The sequence below is a fragment of the Sorex fumeus genome, unplaced genomic scaffold, assembly GCF_029834395.1.
Source record: "Sorex fumeus unplaced genomic scaffold, SorFum_2.1 ptg000226l, whole genome shotgun sequence".
NCBI classification, from domain to species: Eukaryota; Metazoa; Chordata; class Mammalia; order Eulipotyphla; family Soricidae; genus Sorex; species Sorex fumeus.
In genome coordinates this window covers 927931-945269 of record NW_026606283.1, presented here as the reverse complement: position 1 = coordinate 945269, position 17339 = coordinate 927931, and the positions used below count along the sequence as shown (strand labels likewise).

At 52.7% G+C, this 17339-nt stretch overlaps 2 protein-coding genes and 1 pseudogene across 2 annotated transcripts in view; 2 read left to right on the top strand and 1 right to left on the bottom strand.

The window, feature by feature from the left end:
• ILDR2 (immunoglobulin like domain containing receptor 2) overlaps positions 1–17339 on the top strand; it is a 211067-nt gene that overhangs the window by 63461 nt on the left and 130267 nt on the right. The window lies entirely within an intron of this gene.
• The window catches only part of POU2F1 (POU class 2 homeobox 1), a 79257-nt gene that overhangs the window by 48540 nt on the left and 13378 nt on the right, over positions 1–17339 (bottom strand). The gene's annotated exons all lie outside the window — the stretch shown is intronic.
• LOC130017792 (CD2 antigen cytoplasmic tail-binding protein 2-like) lies at positions 5753–9354 on the top strand (annotated as a pseudogene).

The window sequence follows — 17339 nt, the reverse complement described above, 5'->3', positions numbered from 1 at the left end:
CAGAAATGCAATTTATCCCCATTTATCTGCCATAAAATCCTAAGCAGGGACAAAGAAGGGGAAGCAAGTCCGAGCTCCTCGGCCGCTGTGCATCAGAGGGCTGAGATTTCGAACGGGGGCATGAAAGTGCCAGGAGCTCCTTGGGTTCCGGCTCTCTGCTCGCCCCTTGATGCTTTCCTGGGCGCACACAGCCTGGCACTTCCAGGCCTCCCCGGGGAGCCGGTTCAAAGTTGAGAAAGCAACCGTTCGAAGGAAGGCCCGCAGACTTCAAAGGCCGACAGCCTCTGCGTGCGTGTGGCCGGGGGAGGGGGCACCCGAGGTAATGAGGGTCTCCTGTATTCACCTTCTGTGCTGCATGCGGGCAACAAGAGAAAGCATGTAGGGGGCGCTTCTGGTCACAAAAGAACACAGCGGCCCGGTGGGCGGCCTTTGTTCTTCCAGGGGCCTGCGGTCCCCCCTTCCTGCCTCGCCTAATTCAGGGCATCCGAGCTGCTCTTGAACTTGACAGGCTCGGAGAAAGAAAGGGAGAGGAGAGGGGTTGTCAGACAAAGAGAAGGGGAAAGGGGGACATCAAAGGGAATTCGCCGGGGAAAACTAATTTCACTGCCAGCTTAGATGAAGTTGGGGAACTTAAAAGGAGTCAGAGTATCAGTTGGCACTGAAAGACTCTCAAGTGTCCCAGAGACTGTAGCAAGTGAGACTGATAAATAAGAGAAAGTGATAAATAAGAAACAAAACGGATTGTGTCCTAAGAAGCTATTACAAATTCTTTTCGGCTACACTGTATTTCTTGACACAGCAGTAAGAAAACATTCACTTTGCAAATGACTACAGAGGAAGACGGTATTCTGTTAGCAGGCAGGGGCGGGAAGTGGTAAGGAAATGATTTCTCAGTTTAGGGAAAATTGATTTGCGTGATAAATAGTGTCAGAGAACACCGCAAAGCCACCAGCGCCCCCTGCAGTGTAAATACAGGCCAGCACTTGGCAACATACTTTAAAATCTTTTTTATGCAACTAACCTTTGACACTTTCATTCAGAAGTCAAGAATTAAGCTCAAGCAGTCCCAGTAACGTCTCCATTGTGAGACTTGTCACTGTGTTTGGCATATTGAATAAATCACGAGTAGCTTGCCAGGCTTTGCCATGTAGGCGAGATACTCTCGGTAGCTTGCCGGGCTCTCCGAGAGGGGTGGAGGAATCGAACCCAGGTCAGCCAGGCCGACCACGTGGGAGGCAAATGCCCTACTGCTGTGCTAAGAATTAAGCAAAGATTAATTTTGAGTAGTGAGTAATTTCAGGTGAAATACAAAACCCCTAAGAGGCGCTGGCCTCATGGACAGTTTCTAAAGGACCCTTTGCCTCTGTTATTAGCACAAAAGGGGAGGGGGCTGGAGAGATAGCACAGTGGGTAGGGCGTTTGCCTTGCACGCGGCCAACCCGGGTTCGATTCCCAGCTTCCCATAGGGTCCCCAGAGCACTGCCAGGAGGAATTCCTGAGTTCAGAGCCTGGAGTAACCCCTGAGCATTGCCGGTTGTGACCCAAAAAGCAAAAAAAAAAAAAAAAAACCAAAAAACCAAACAAACAAAAAACCAAAAAAGGCTGCTTCAGAACAGTGTCGGTGTGCTACAAAGTACGAGGGCAGCATGTGTCTGGCCCGCTCAGGCTCACTGTCCCGTACTACCCAGGCTTGCCCTCTCTGTCATCCCCTCCACCACTTACTCTTATACCTCAATTCACGTCAATCCCAACATCAAAGCATTGCCGGGATGCTGCTGACAGTGTTCAGATCACCTCTTTCACTTAACACAGTAAGACCAAGAAATCATGTGCCTGGAGCCGGGGAGGGGGTTCCGCAGAGAAAACCCCCTCTCCCCTCCCCCAAGCACCACGGGGCGTGGTCAAAATTTTTTCTAAAAAAAGAAATCGCACGATGTTTGTACATCCATGTCTAGTGGTGTGAACGCTTCTGTGAATTGATCAGCAAAGACAGAGTTCCAAGTGAAATACTAGCAAACATTAAACTGCTCTCATCTGACCCCTGAGGACGGACCCCCAACGTCACGACCCCAGACCAACGTCTCTCCTACCTCTGTGGTTTCAAGAAATACTGCTCGATTTAAACCTTTCTGCGATGCTTCAACTTAAGAAGCTTCTGCACCTCAAAAGACACAGCAACCAGAAGACAAAGACAGCCTACAGAATGGGAAAGGATATTCACCCAATACCCTTCTGATAAGGGGTTAATATCAAGGATATACAAGGCACTGGTTGAACTCTATAAGAAGAAAACATCCAATCCCATCAGAATATGGGGCGATGAAATGAACAGAAACTTTCTCAAAGAAGAAATCCGAATGGCCAAAAGACACATGAAAACATGCTCTTCATCACTAATCATCAGGGAGATGCAGATCAAAACAACCCTGAGATATCATCTCACACCACAGAGACTGGCACACATCCAAAAGAAAAAAAGCAACCAGTGTTGACGTGGATGTGGGGAGAAAGGGACTCTCCCTCACTGCTGTGGGAATGCCGACTGGTCCAGTCTTTTGGAAAACAATATGGACATTTCTCAAAAAACTAGAAATTGAGCTCTTTTTTGACCCAGCAATACCATTTCTGGGAATATATCCAGAGATGGAAAAAAGTGCAGCAGATGTGACATTTGCACGTGTATGTTTACTGCAGCACTATTTACAATATCCAGAATCTGGGAAAAAACCCGAGTGCCCAAGAACAGATGACTGGTTAAAGAAATCTGGTATATCTACACAATGGAATACTATGCAGCTGTCAGAAAAGATGAAATCATGAAATTTGCATATAAGTGGATGGTCATGAACAGTATCGTGCTAAGTGAAATGAGTCAGAGAGAGAGGGACAGACACAGAATGACTGCACTCATTTGTGGAATATAAAGTAACAGAATGAGAGACTAACACCCAAAGACAGTAGAGATTAAGGGCCAGGAGGATTGCTCCACGGCTTGGAAGCCGGCCTCACATGCTGGGGGAAAGGCAGCTGGGATAGAGAAGGGATCACCAAGTAAATGCTGGTTGGATGGCTCGCTTGGGATAAGAGATGTGTGCTGAAAGTAGACTATGGACTGAACATATTGCCACTTAGCAACTGCACTGCAAACCATAACACTCAAAAGGAGGGAGAGTAAAAGGGAATGTGCCTCCCACAGAGGCGGGGGAGGTATTGGGGGGGTGGGAGGGATACTGGGAACACTGGTGGTAGAGAATGGGCACTGGAGAAGGGATGGGTACTCAAGCATTGTATGACGAAACGTAATCACAAAAGTTTGTAAGTCTGAAAAAAAAAAGGAAAAAGAAAAAAAGAACACACCAAAAATATCTTTCTGCAACTTTCATACATAAGTCACTTCAAATAAAACATAGACTCCATGCATTCCTAGCACTGATGCAAATACCTCTAGGAGCACTACTTTGTCATTATCACTTGAAGTGACACCCGGATCCCACTGTTCACTGGCTGGTACCGCCCAATCTACCAATTCCTCATGCTGCTTTCAGAGAGCACCAGCCACTATGACCCATCCTCAGAAGAGAGTGGCCACAAGGAGATGACCCCGAGGGTTTTCCAAAGGTCACAAGGCAACAGTATGAAAAGCAGGCTCCTGGCCATTACCAGGGAATTCTCCTGCAGGTCAGCTCATCCGCAGCCTGTGCGGGCCTGAGGGTCAGTCAGAGCACGGCCCCCCCACAGCCTGCACAGTTCAGGGGTGCCCTCGCCAGTGAAGGAGCTGCTGACTGCAGGGGATGGCTCCCTCCCCAGCACTGGTGGGGACCCCCAAGCACCAAGCCCCCCAGAAGCCCCAAGTGCCTTAAATTATTCACTGCTTAAGAATGGTTTCAGGGTGGGGCCCCCAAAACAAAAAAACAAACGAAAAAGATGACCGTGTGTTTCCATCTGTGCGTCTCCATGCGCTACCAGTGTCATGAGGGCAGCACACATGCATGTCATCAACAAGTGTGGGGTTTCTGAACCACGGATATATGGATAATACGTATGTGCATATATGTGTATATATATGTGTGTGTATATATATTACTGGCCCGCTCAAGCAAATCGATGAACAACAGGAGGACAGTATAGGCTGGAGCGATAGCACAGCAGTAGGGTGTATGCCTTGCACGCAGCCAACATGGCCAACCTGAGTTTGATTCCTCCGCCCCTCTCAGAGAGCCCAGCAAGCTACCGAGAGTACCTCGCCCCCACGGTAGAGCCTGGCAAGCCACCTGTGATGTATTCAATACGCCAGACACAGTAACAACAAAGTCTCCAATGGAGACGTTACTGGGCCCGCTCGAGCAAATCGATGAACGGGAGGACAGTGCTATCTATCTATCTATCTATCTATATCTATATATATATAATATATATATATATATATAGAGAGAGAGAGAGAGAGAATTTCACAAAATGTCTCAACAATGCCAGACGCTGCTACTGACCCCAGCTGAGAACCGCTGTCCTAGTGACCAGAACCAGCACTGCTGTGGGCACTGTCTAGCCGTTTGGTTTTAAAAGTACACAAATATTTTAAGTTCTTAAAATACTAAATTAAATATCCATTAAAAAAAGCCAAGTTCTATTAACCTTCACCACAATGCAGCCGCACGTGAATAAGGCAACAGCAGCACAGACTTTTCTTTAAAAGACTAAACCTAATTCTAATTGACATTACTAATAGCAATGCTTCCTGGTGGCTTAACAGAAAGGACACTGAATCTGTGAGGGAAAACAAGCTATTTTTTGTCCTTTATGAACGACCCTGCTGACTTTTTCTCCAAACTACCTCGACTCCATCCACCTCACATGACCTTGATCTCATTCAGAATGGCCTCTCACCTCCACAGGAAGCCTTTTCAGCTGTTATCTCAGAAGCTTCCGGATCTCCCCAAGCTGCTCTCTATCCATCCACTGTCTGTCGGTACATGCGTCCGTCAATCCTTCCATCTGTCTATCCATCCTTCCATCCATCGACCCACCTCACACTTGCCAAATGTCTTCTCCACACTAAACAATCTCAAAACACCAGCGCCTGAAATCCTCACAGAAGCCTCCCGCCTCTTGGTCGAACCCTTCACGGGCAGGGCTGGCAGAGGCCCTCAGCAGAGTGGATCCAACACCTTTGGGCCCTCAGCAGGGTGGGTCCAACCCCCGTGGCTCCTGGAGCACTGCAAGGCCAAGCTGCATGACAAGTCGAACCCCGGCACTGAACTGCCAAGCCAGGAGGTGCCCTAGGCCCCCTGAGAACTGCTTGGGAGACCCCACCGCCAAAAAAAGAAAAAGTGTGTCGGAGGACAGTAAACAGGTAGAAGAGAAAGGAGAGGGAAGGGGTGAGGGCCATGCAGGGGGCACGCCTGCCCCGGCACCAGCGCCAGTCTGCAGCGGGAGCTCAGAGATGTCGCCAGGCGGGGGCGGAACAGAATGCGCCAGGACAAGGCAGTGTCCAAACAGACTGTGGGCTGTGCCTTTCTTGGTCGGAAAGCCCTTCCACCGCAACGTTCTTCCTACTGGATCCCCAAACCGAAACCCCTCAGACTGCCAAAAGGGCGCCCGACGCCCCGTGCTCAGCCCAACTCCCCAGCCTCCTCTGACCCCCGGAGCCCGACTAAGCTCTGGCCCCGGCCTGGCCCCCAGGCTGGCTCCCATCCCAAGCGAGCTGTGCTCTACTTGGGCTCACATTTCAGTTCCCAGAGAGCCCTCCCTGGACATGTCACTCGGAATTAGCTTCAGCCTGTCCCATTACACGGTCCTCAAGCCCTTGTCCCCGGTAGGCCTCACCCACGTGTAACTGTAGACCAGAAAGAACAGGAACCAGCCCGCTCTGCTCGCCATCCCGGGCACCCCAGAGTCTGGCCTAGCACTGGCATGGGGCAAGGGGCCTGCAGAGCCCGCAACGGTGCCCTCAGCCCCGTTCTGCCTCATCAAGGTCCCTGGGTCTGCTTCCTGCACGGAGACCACAGAGCCATGAGACACAGCAGGCCACGTCATCTGTGGGAGGCCCAGTGCCCCGGAGACCATCAGCTAAGGGGTTGGCCTCCATCACACAGCCAATGGCCGGGGGCTGCAGGCTACGGCAGAGGACACCCGGCCCAACCCGTCCAGGGAGTCAGGACGAGCCCGCTGCTCAGCTGGAGAACCATGAACGTACCAGCACTTGGGCCAGTTTTGAACTGTATTTGAACACGAGAGCACAAATATATACTGTTCCTTACGTATTTGTCAGCAACAAGTCTTTGCATTATCATTCAATAGCTACGGGAACCTTGCGTTAGCCGTATTTATACAGAAAAATAAAATGATCCGACAATAGAAAATGCTTTCATTTTCCCATTCACCCCTCACAATGCGACCGGACTAATCCTCCAACATGATTCGGCTCATGTTACTAGAAAGAACCGTCGTGGCTCCCCACAGTCTACTGAACTAAGTCCAAACACCTTGGCCTGACACTTAGGATCCGCTACCAACCGGTCCCACATCTGCTCTCACTGCGCAGGTGCTGACTCCCCTGGCTCCTGCCCGCAGGAAGCGGCCCCACCTCCGCACCTGCCACCCTCCCAGCCACTCCCACACCTGCCACCCTCCTGGGGCGTGTCACTTCCACCTGCTCTTGCACCCTGGCCGGATGCCTCCCTCCGAGCCCCTCCCTGGCTGAAGAAAGCGCAGAAACTGCCACTCCTCTGAAAGGCAGCGACCCCGCCGACTCCTCTTCTGCTTCCCGAGACTCTCTGCTCAAAGGAGGCGCTTCAACAATGTTATTCAGTGAAACACAAAAATGTCTTAAGCTACAGAAAATCTCTCCTGTGGCCAGAGCAAACAGTACTCCGGGTCGGGTGCCTGCCTGGCACGCACCAACTCGGGTTCGATCCCTGGTATCCTCTAAGGTCCCCGGAGCCTGCCAGGAGTCAGCCCTGAGCACAGAGCCAGGAATCAGCCCGCAAATAAATGTAAGTTCTGTGAAGCACCATAATATTCCGAATCAAGATGACAAAAGCTCTTGGTCTGTGAACACGTGCAGGGAAATTCAGAGTACAAAGCTGGCTGGCTGGGCCCTGTGCGGAACGCTGCAGGAGTGAGTGGGGACAAAGACACCCGGTGGAAGTCCAGGTCATTGTCACACCCTCAAAGGCAGGGCCTGTGTCTGTGGTCTGGGGGCCCTCATGCTCGCTGGCCCATTCCTTGCACGCACAAGCCCAAGCCCGCAACGATTTAATTCCCATATTTTCTTTGCCCTCAACGGGGACAGGGCTGGTTAAATTCCCAAACTGCAACAAATCCTTATGGCCTCTACCTGCTTTATTCCAGCTACCTCCTTAACTGTGCTTCCCAATTTGCAAATGTTGGTTGGTAACCAAACGAATGTTAGGTAAGTTATCGTTCACTGACAGCTGCTCTCAGGCCTGTGTGAATGAGCGTGTCAAATCTGAAGTCACAAGCTCCTTCTGATGAAATACAGTACTGCTTAGCAGTTGGAAATAAAAGCCAGTGGGCTGGAGCGAAAGCACAGCAGGCTGGGCTGACCAGGGTTCAATCCCCGGCATCCCATATGGCCCCCCAAGCACCGCCAGGACTGAATCTTGAGTGCAGAGCCAGGAGTAACCCCTGAGCAATGCTGGGTGAGAGGGGGAGGGAGGGAGGGAGGGAGGGAAGGAAGGAAGGAAGGAAGGAAGGAAGGAAGGAAGGAAGGAAGGAAGGAAGAAAGGAAGGAAGGAGCGAGCTGTCCCTCCATTTACTCATCTCTAAAATAAAAACAGGGCCAGAGCAATAGTACAATAGGGAAGGTTGTTTTGCCTTGCATGTCGCCGACCCAGTTTGATCCCCAGCATCCCATAGGGTCCCCGGAGCACTGCCAGGAGTGTTCCTGAGTGCAGAGCCAGGAGGAACCCCTAAGCATCACCGGGTGTGACCCAAACCATCCGTCCCAACTAAATAAAAACAATTTTTTAAAGACTAACTCATAATATTGCTGTGCACGCTCTCAGTTTTTTTGCCTTTTGTTTTGGGTGCGGGGCCACACTGGTGGTACTTAGGTATTCCAGCTCTGTGCTCAGGAATCATTCCCGGCAGTGATCAGGTGACCTGGGAATCCAACCCAGGTGGGCCATGTGCAAAGCAAACACCCTCCCTACTGTACTATTGTTCTACGTCCCAGAGAGCACCTTCGTGTATGGTGGGCACCTAGTTCAGTCAATCACTTAGGCTACTGTCCAGTGGTAAGCAAAAAACCCCAGCTTCTAAAGTGAACACCAGGCCCTGGATGTGCCTCTGCTACAAGCATCTCTGCTTCTCTTCCCCGCCTCCCCTGAATCCCTAGTCCGGGAAGGCCTTTATCCAGTCCTGCCGAAGAGGAATGTGACCTTCCAAGGCGTGGGAGATGAGGACAATGATGAGATCAGTGTACCCAAGAAGAAGCTGTTAGACCCCGTGGCTCCTGTCGGGGGCCCGGGGAGCCGCTTCAAAGGCAAACACTCTTTGGACAGTGACGAGGAGGCCGATGAGCAGGAGGGGTCCAGCAGATATGCCATCCTGGCCTCAGTGGACATGGAAGGTTAGGAAGCAGCCACGCTGCCCCATGAGGAAGGTGCGCGGCCCACACCCTTCCACCTGCAGCAGGAGGAGATGGACGAGGGACACTCTGATGCAGATGCCAACTGCTTCCTGCACTGGGATGCTCGGATCCAAGACAGCTGGCTGGACATTGACCGGATGAAGATCAAGGAGTGGTCCCCGGATCAGAAGCCCCCATCGGAGTCCGAGGAAGGGGAAAACGTGGGTCAGACCCCAGTGAGTGCCCAACCCCTTTGGAGGGTGTCCTGGAGCTGCTGTTGCCAAGAGACAGTGGCCAGAGCACTGAGACGGCTGGGGGCCCGGGAGGGTGCAAACGGGGTGGCAAGGGGGCAGCACGGCCCAGCTGCCCCCAGCTGGCCCTCAGTGCCTAGACCGATGGTGACCCAGGCAACCTTGGCGTGGATCAGGAGGCAAGGGAATGGATGGCCATGCGGGTAAAGGGTTTGGGGGGTTGAATCCAGGGAGCCCCTGACGCTGAGGAAGTGACTGAGGGGGAGCTGGAGACCCCCACCCCGGCCCGAGAGGAGAAGCGGTCTTCCGGTGATGGTCTTGCCGACGTGACGTGGGAGTCTAAGTGGGAGAACACAGAGACGCTGAGCTGCACAGGCCCTTCAGCAGTGCCCAGATGCGGACCTGGGCGGATGAAGGCTGCTCCCAGAAGGGCCTTACTGCCGCAAGTGCGACCCTCCTGGTGGACAATCCTGCAACCACAAGTGTACTGACTTTGACCTCCACAGCTGAGCCCGCTCGTGACCCTTTTTCTCCTGGATTGTGCCATGCAGACTTTGGAGGCCACTTTTTTGTTTCCCTTTCCCAATAAAAGCCTTTAGTTGTGTTAAAAATAAAATCAAATAAAAAATACAGTGAACACCAGACTGTTCTGTGTATGAAGTGTCACAAGACCTGCCGAACCCACAGACATGTGAGTGGACACCCATGGATGCCAGGGTAGGCAGCGGAGGAAAGAGGAGCATTCAACAGGTGGCAATCCCGTGCGAAAAACAGGAGGAGGTGTGTAGGGCCACGGGTGGGATCCTGAGCTCAGAACTGCATACAAAAATCAATGATGGAAATAGGAAAGAACCAATGAGACAATATAAGAATATAGACTGTGGGGAACTTTGAGGGAAACAGACTTTGAACATGAGAAGAGAAAGGTTTCTTAAACCACACCCAGCAGTACTCAGGGCTTACTCCTCGTTCTGAGCTCAGCAGTAAGCCTGGGAACCACATGAATGCCAGGGATAGAACCGGGGTAGCTAAGTGCAAGTGTGATCTCTCTAGCCCAATGAGGCATAAAGTGGACAAACCATAAAAGGCTGACCAATCCAACAATAGTCAAATTCAAAACTTGTGTTCAGTAGGTGTCCTTTAAAAAAACACAAAGGCTGGCCAGGGAGATGACAGTGGAACACACGTCTGGCACATAGGAGGTCTAGTGTTGACCTGCAATACCCCACAGAACCATACCAAGCCTGACCTGAGGGAGCCAGAAGAGGAAGGAAGGGGTCCAGGAACCGGGCTGTGGTGGGCAACGTGCTCTGTGGAGAGGTAAAAACGTGGGCCCTGGAAACACACAAATAAAACGCACAGCAGACACTGAAAAGGTTCTTCCTCCCAGAAGCAGCAGAGGATAGCAGACCCCAGGAGAGCAGACCCCAGAGAGCAGACCCCAGGGGAGAGCAGACCCCAGAGAGCAGACCCCCAGAGGAAGCAGGAGTGCAGATCCCCAAACTCCTCCAGATCAGCAATAAGCAGCAAAGTGCTCTAACAAGCTGTTTGTCCAAGAAACAGCAGCAGGAACCTACAAGAATGCTTATCCAATAAGGAAAAAGGTTTTTCTTCTAGAAACCAAGTCTTCAGAGAAACCATCTCACACCCAAAACTGAAACAGCTTGGCACAGGTCTGGGGCACAGCGCCGCCTCACTGCAGGAACGCGGGCTGGCCAGCGGGCAGAGCAAGCGGGCAGGGCAGGACGCGTGCACCCACGCTCCTCTGCAGCACCTGAGACAGACGAGGAGGCACACACAGCATCACAGAGACGGAACAGAAACACTCAGCGCCCAGCCCCTTGGGCCCACAGAGCCACGCCAGGGCCAGCCCAAGCTGACAGGCCGGGCAGTCTTCCTCCTGCTCTTATCTCTGCAGGGCTGCCGGGAGACAGGATGGGGCCAGGCTCCTGCGGATACGACCGGCCTCTCCGCGCTCCCCAATTACCGCACCCCAACATCAGCAGCCCAGGCCCACGCTGGCACAGAAGCCAGCCCCTGGGCAGGGGAGAGGGTCACATCAGTGAACCAAAGCTCACCACACGTCTGCGATGACGTGGTGGGACGCTGCCCGAATGGCAGCACCTCGCCACGGGGATGCTACGGGGCACGCTTCGAGAGACAGGGGATGGGACCGTACCCCAGGGTCTGAACCTGTCCGTCGGCCCTTCCTGACCACCCAGTCCATGCCGCAATCCCTGTCCACACCCCTTGCCCTTCTTCCATTTTCTCTTGGGCCATACTCGGGGTGTCGGGTCTTACTGTTGGCTCTGCACTCAGGCATCCCTCCTGGCAGTGCTGGGAGGAGCATAAGGGAAGCTGGGGATCAAGCCCGGTCAGCCATGAGCAAGGCCAGCACCTTCCTGCTGCGCTATGGCCCAGCCGCGGGCTTCCTTTTTCTACCTGGCACTTGCCTTCTCCTCTTGTCAGCGGGAAACAGAGGCTGAAGGCATCTCCTCCGAGCTCCCCGGGTGCCCTTAGCAGCCAGCTGGGGGGAGAGGGATAGGACTGCAGCCAGATACAGGGGCTGGCAAGCGAGAGGCCACATCCAAACCCGCGCGCGAGCAGGACCAACACCATCAACTTGACAACAAGAGGGAGCACCAATTAAAACCCCAACTGGGCTGGAGCGATAGTACAGCGGGGAGGGCGTTTGCCTTGCAGGCGGCTGACCTGGGTTCGATCCCCAGCTGGGTTCCCCAAGCACCGCCAGGAGTAATTCCTGAGCAAAGAACCAGGAGTAACCCCTGTGCATTGCCGGGTGGGACCCAAAAAGCAAAAACAAAACAAAACAAAACCCCAATTAAGTGGGATGCCTGCCCCCGACCCCCCAAATAACTCTATTTTTCTCATTAGAAGATCCCCTTTACAAAAAAATATTTACTCAGTCGTGACATACACTTTGACTTCACCAAGCTAGGAACATGGGAATGTGGTTCTCTTTCGTTACATAAGGACCTACTTAATTCTCTTGTCTCTTATGCCACAACTTCCTCAGAGTAGAGAGAGATGCGGCTGGAAATAGAAGACTTGTATAAATGTATATTAGATTATGATCTGTGGGGGGAAAACCAAAAACCAAAAAAGTAACCTATACAATCCTATGGCTTTCTACAATTTACACTGTGCTGTGAATGAAACAAGAACAATTACCAGAATGCCCAGAAATACTACTACTAAAAGCTCAAAAATCATAGTGAGGCTCCATCTGAAAAGAGACAGAAACATAAATGGAGTTGCTGACTCCTGGCCCCTGAGTCAGAGCCCCGGAGGAGCGAGAAGCATGACACCCCAAGAGAGGGCAGGGACGGCCTTGTCGGGGCTGCTTTGGGCCATGTCATGGCAAGGCGGAGCCGACTCACTCGAGGGGCAGGGGAATCCGGACGCCTGTGTTCTCGTTGACTTATCTGTTTGGGGGGCCTATACCTGTGCTCAGGAACTCTCCTGGCAGGGCTCAGGGGTACCATTTGGGGTACCAACAATAGAATCCACGCTGGCCGTGCGCAAGGCCCACCGATGTCCTGAAACTCAGATTTCAGACTCGTTCTGCGACTCTTCTGCAAATGGGTGCTGAGCCCAAAAGGAGAGAGAGAACAAATGGGAATGCCCTGCCACAGAGGCAGGGTGGGAGGGGGACATGGGGGGTGGGAGGGATACTGGGATCCGTGGTGGTGGGAAATGGGCACTGGTGGAGGGATGGATACTTGATCACTGTATAACTGAAACCCAAGCACCAAAATGTGTAAGTCTACAACTGGACCTCATGGTGTTTCACTAATAAAAATTAAAAACAAAATAAAAGAGAACACTAGTTCTGATGCAAAAAAAAAAATGGGTGCTGAGGACACCCCCACCCCTGGAGGACGGAGGCAGGGGCCGCTGCCAGCATCAGCCCACAGGGGCCTCAAGATACTTCTGACGAACCAACCACGCAGAAGTCGTTTGCATCGAATGGGGTTTAAGAACGCTTTCGCTTCACCTCTCGACGAATTTCTCTGGGACCAAAGCTCCTAAATATTCCCAGCCCTGTGCCTTTCCAACCTTTTCAACTGAAAATCGATGCTGGGCCTCAAAGGAAAGCTATTTTTCCCAGGGAAGGACTCGTGGGGCTGGCAGGGAGCCGCCATGCCTGCGCCTTCATCATCTGGACACAGGCAGCTGTGAGCGCGACTGTTTTCCCGTTTTCATTCCCCACAGAACAGATAAAATAGAGCCAGTGCCTCAAAAGACGTGGTTTTCAAGTTATCTTCCCGGTGCTCACATGAGTATTGGGGGGCTTTTTTTGCTGTTTCAATCAGAGAAAAAGTGGTGCCGGTGTCAGATTTTCAGGCGAGAGACCAGTTGACGCCTAAAATGAGCTCCGAGTCCCTAGCCCTCCTGTCCTGCTACAAACAATAAACCGTCCCCTGCAGGACGGTCTCCAGCTCGCCTCCAACTTAATAACAATCTTATCACCTCAAGTACCCTGAGCAACAGACAGCACCGCGAGGCGGCCCCGTTATAAATTCAGGAACAAAATCAAAGGTCCTAAGGAGACATTTTCCTCAAGCCCACGCCAGCCGCCTCTACGAGGGGCCGCCGCACTTTATAAGTCGCTCTCCCTGCGGCAACCCAGAATTATGACCGCCACAAACCCAAGATTTGTGCAGCTATCACCACGGAGCCAGGCCCTAATAAATACATCAGCAGGTGGTCATTGCTGGTTTCAGAGCAGGGGCGCATGCGCAAAGGCAGCCTCTGTGTGCTCCCCATTAGCCGGGAGCACCCCAGGGGTACACCTCCCGAGCGGAAGCCCGAGGCCTGGATTCGAGTCTCGGCCATCACTAGGCACATGCCAGGCCTTCAGCCAGTCACTGCACAGCGGCTATTCACAATGTTCCTGGCGACCCAGCACCTGGGCATTTCCTGGGAGTTCTGCCAACCACCTGCTCAAAATGCCTCTTGTCTCCGTCCCCCACCCTCTCTCTCCCCTGGGCTATATATCCCCTGCCCCCATGTCATCTTCCTCACTGGGAGGCGCAGGGGTCACCCCTGGCAGGACTCAGGAGACCAAGTGTGGTGCCGGGAACTGAACCAGCGTCAGCAAGTGCTCTACCCCTGGACCATCTCTCTGGCTCTCCCACCACCTTCTCTGACCTTTTTTTGGTTTGTTTTGCCTTTTGGGTCCCACCCGGAGACGCACAGGGGTTACTCCTGGCTCATGCACTGAGGAATTACTCCTGGCGGTGCTCAGGGGACCCTATGGGATGCTGGGAATCGAACCTGGGTCAGCCGCGTGCAAGACCCTACCCGCCGTGCTATCGCCCCAGCCCCCTTCTCTGATGTTTTAACCAACTCCTAAAAGCCCTGCCCGAGACATAAGGACCTGCATCCTCTTCCTCCACCCCCTGCATGCAGCCACCAGTGAATTCTCCACTCCACATGCCCTCCGCAGTGGTTTCCTGGCCCTTATCTGCCTCCTTGTTTTGCCTGAGTATCCCTCCTGCACTTCCTCTGTGCCCAATTTGGGTCCTCTTGGATGCTCCTCCCGTCACCCCTCAGAATGCCTCCTCTGCCACCCCCATGGAGTCTGGGCAGGTGAGGAACTCCCAGTCTGCAGCTCCAGGCACTGTCCTGCTGCCCAGACCACCCTCCCGACGGTGGGCGGGGGGATAAAGGGGAAGGGGATTCGAACCCTCCAGACCCAGGCTTCCCCTGCAGGTGGCAGAGCCGAACATGGCATCTCTGTCTGTGGGATTCCTGGCCCATCCGATTCCCGGGGGCACATCCATCGGGATGCTCACTCGGCACCTCCAAAGCCATTCATCCCTACTTCCCGCCTGGGTCCACAGACCACCCGGGCCATTGAGAAGCCCAAGGTTACCTGCCCTACATCTCTAGGTGAAAAAACACTGGCAGGGAACAATCCGCTCAGGAAAATAATCCCTCCTAACTTACTTCTCCAGCAATAGAAAGAGCAGAGGGGGTCAGGCACTGGCTGGATCCATGGCACCCCATATGGTCCCCCAGCATCAATGGTCACTCCCAAGCACAGCCAGAAATAACCTGAGTACTGTGAGCCAAACCTCCCACCACCACCACCCAGAGAGAGTGACAAGAGTTAAGGGACTGAGGACTTGAGGAGCTCGCCTTGTTGGATCCTTGGCGCTGCAGAGTGTGGCCCCCAAAGGCCCCGGAAACAGATAATCTGCACGTCAGACTGTTCCTGGTGTAGGAAAATAATAAATGTTATGTTCTGTAAGTCAGTTTCACACACTGCTGAGCTGAAAGAACCCCAGCGTAGTGGAAAGGAAGAAACCAGAACAGACAGTTGGGGGCATTCCAGCTAAGCCTGAAAAGTTAGTGTCCCCGTGAGGGGACCAGGAAGGAGGAGCTGCGGCAACGGCCTGAACTGCCGTTTTCTCTGATCACCAAGGGCAGCGATCGCCCCGTTTGTTCAGTCTCGGAACTGAAGATAAGGGGTTCTGATGCCAGCATCCGGGCCTCTGTGATCAGGAGTCAGACCCCAGTGAGCAAGGGCCACTGGGATAGGAGAGAAACCGATCCTGCCTTCCACACACGCTTTCTCCGCTGCAAGAATAGAAGCACACGTGGAGCACAGCCCGGCCTGAATGAAGCTGAGGTAATGCTCGAAGATAGCCCGTCAAATCCAACTGAACAAACGCTGCCCTGTCCACCCACCCTTAGGAAGGGGGCCAAGAGCCCGGGACTGCACTCAGGGCCCTGAAAACACCCCGCACCATTCAAATGGACACGAAATAAAACTGGAGCTGCCAAGTTGTTTACTTGTATCCCACCCTGACCGCCAATCAGATTAATATTCTCGGCTCAGACAAACTCAGAGAAAGACTAGCTACCGTGGCTTGCAATGCCGACTTTCCTCTTCAACCTGTGAAGCACGTGTGCAGCTTTCCTTAAAGTCAGAAGCTTTAAGGACGGTGGCCAAGCCTCCATCCGCCGCTGGAGCTGGCGTTTTTGCTCTGTTCCCAGAACAGAAGGTGTGGAAAGCATGTTCCTTAGTTCAGCCACAAATAGTCTCCCCCATGCTTCTGTGGAGGCGCAGAGACGGAGGCTGGATAAGGCCAGTGCTAGTACACAGCTTACCCCGTCTGATCCCCGGCTCTACATTTGGTCAGAGCAAACCTCACAAGCTGGGCACTGCCCCTGGACAGTGCCAAGTGTGGCTGAGTCTGCATGCCCCCTTCCTTCCATATTACCACAAACAAGTTCATTTCAAATTCCAGGTGGGGGGAGGGTTGGGGATATATTTTTATGCTAAAAGACACCTTCTCTCTTTTTGGGGGGGGGTCACACCTGGCTTTGCACAGGGGTTCCTCCTGGCTCATGCACTCAGGAATTACTCCTGGCGGTGCTCAGGGGACCCCATGGGATGCTGGGAATCGAACCCAGGTCGGCCGCATGCAAGGCAAACGCCCTACCCGCTGTGCTATCATTCCAGCCCCCACCTTCTCTTTCTTAACCAATCAAATACAGAAGACAACTAAAGTTTGCTGAAAACTGGTATAAATATCCTCAAACCACGTGAAGTCCACGCTTTTGAGACTTCCAGATTCAGGGGAGATCACATACTTCCCCGGGCCGTGGTGCCTTACAGCAGAGATGGGGCAGGCCAAGGTGCCATGGGAACTAAGGGGCTAATTTATGGAAAACACATAGAACCAAGTGTGTCACAGGGCTAAAAACAAACCTGAAGAGCTTGTGATTCTCCTATCACCCAAAACCATCTCAAGCAAGCTAACACCAGCACCTAAGCTGGTCTGTTAATTTTTCAGCGCAGGCAACAAACCTTCCTGTCAACTTCTGGATCCATCGCAAAATCTGCTTTCAAATTCAGCATCCCTTCATCTGCCCAGGTCTTTTTTTTTTTTTTTTTTTTTTTTTTTTTTTGCTGACATCATTATGCTTACAGCCAGCGGGAGCTGAAGCAAGGAGATTTGATTGCTTCCTTTTAAAACAAAATATTTAGCTATTTCACCTGGCATCAGAAGAAAGATTCTGCAGACCATTTGGAGTCATGCCTGAACAAAGACAAATGGGATCTAACCGAGTGCCGGGCTAGGATTATTGCTCACACTGGCCGAGAGGGCTGAGAGGCGCTGGGAGAGGGGGAGGGGAAGCACTGGCCTGGGTGACAATTGCATTGCACGCCAAGGAGGCCCCGACACAAAGGCTGAGTCTGAGAGGACCTGCCCAGGACAGGTGCTGCAAATGCTAGGAAGGACCTGACGCTGCTGCAAAGGAGACGTTTCTCCTAGCCACTGGCCGCGTTCATGAAAGACACTCGTGCAGGCGAACAGGAAAGCGTGAGTCTCAACAGCAGCCCTTGGACCAGCACGAGAAACTGGGCCCAATTCACAAGTTCAGGCAAGGCCGAACAAATCAACTCCCGATCATGTGTCTGCTCTCCTGCATAATAAATCCAGGATGGCAGGAGT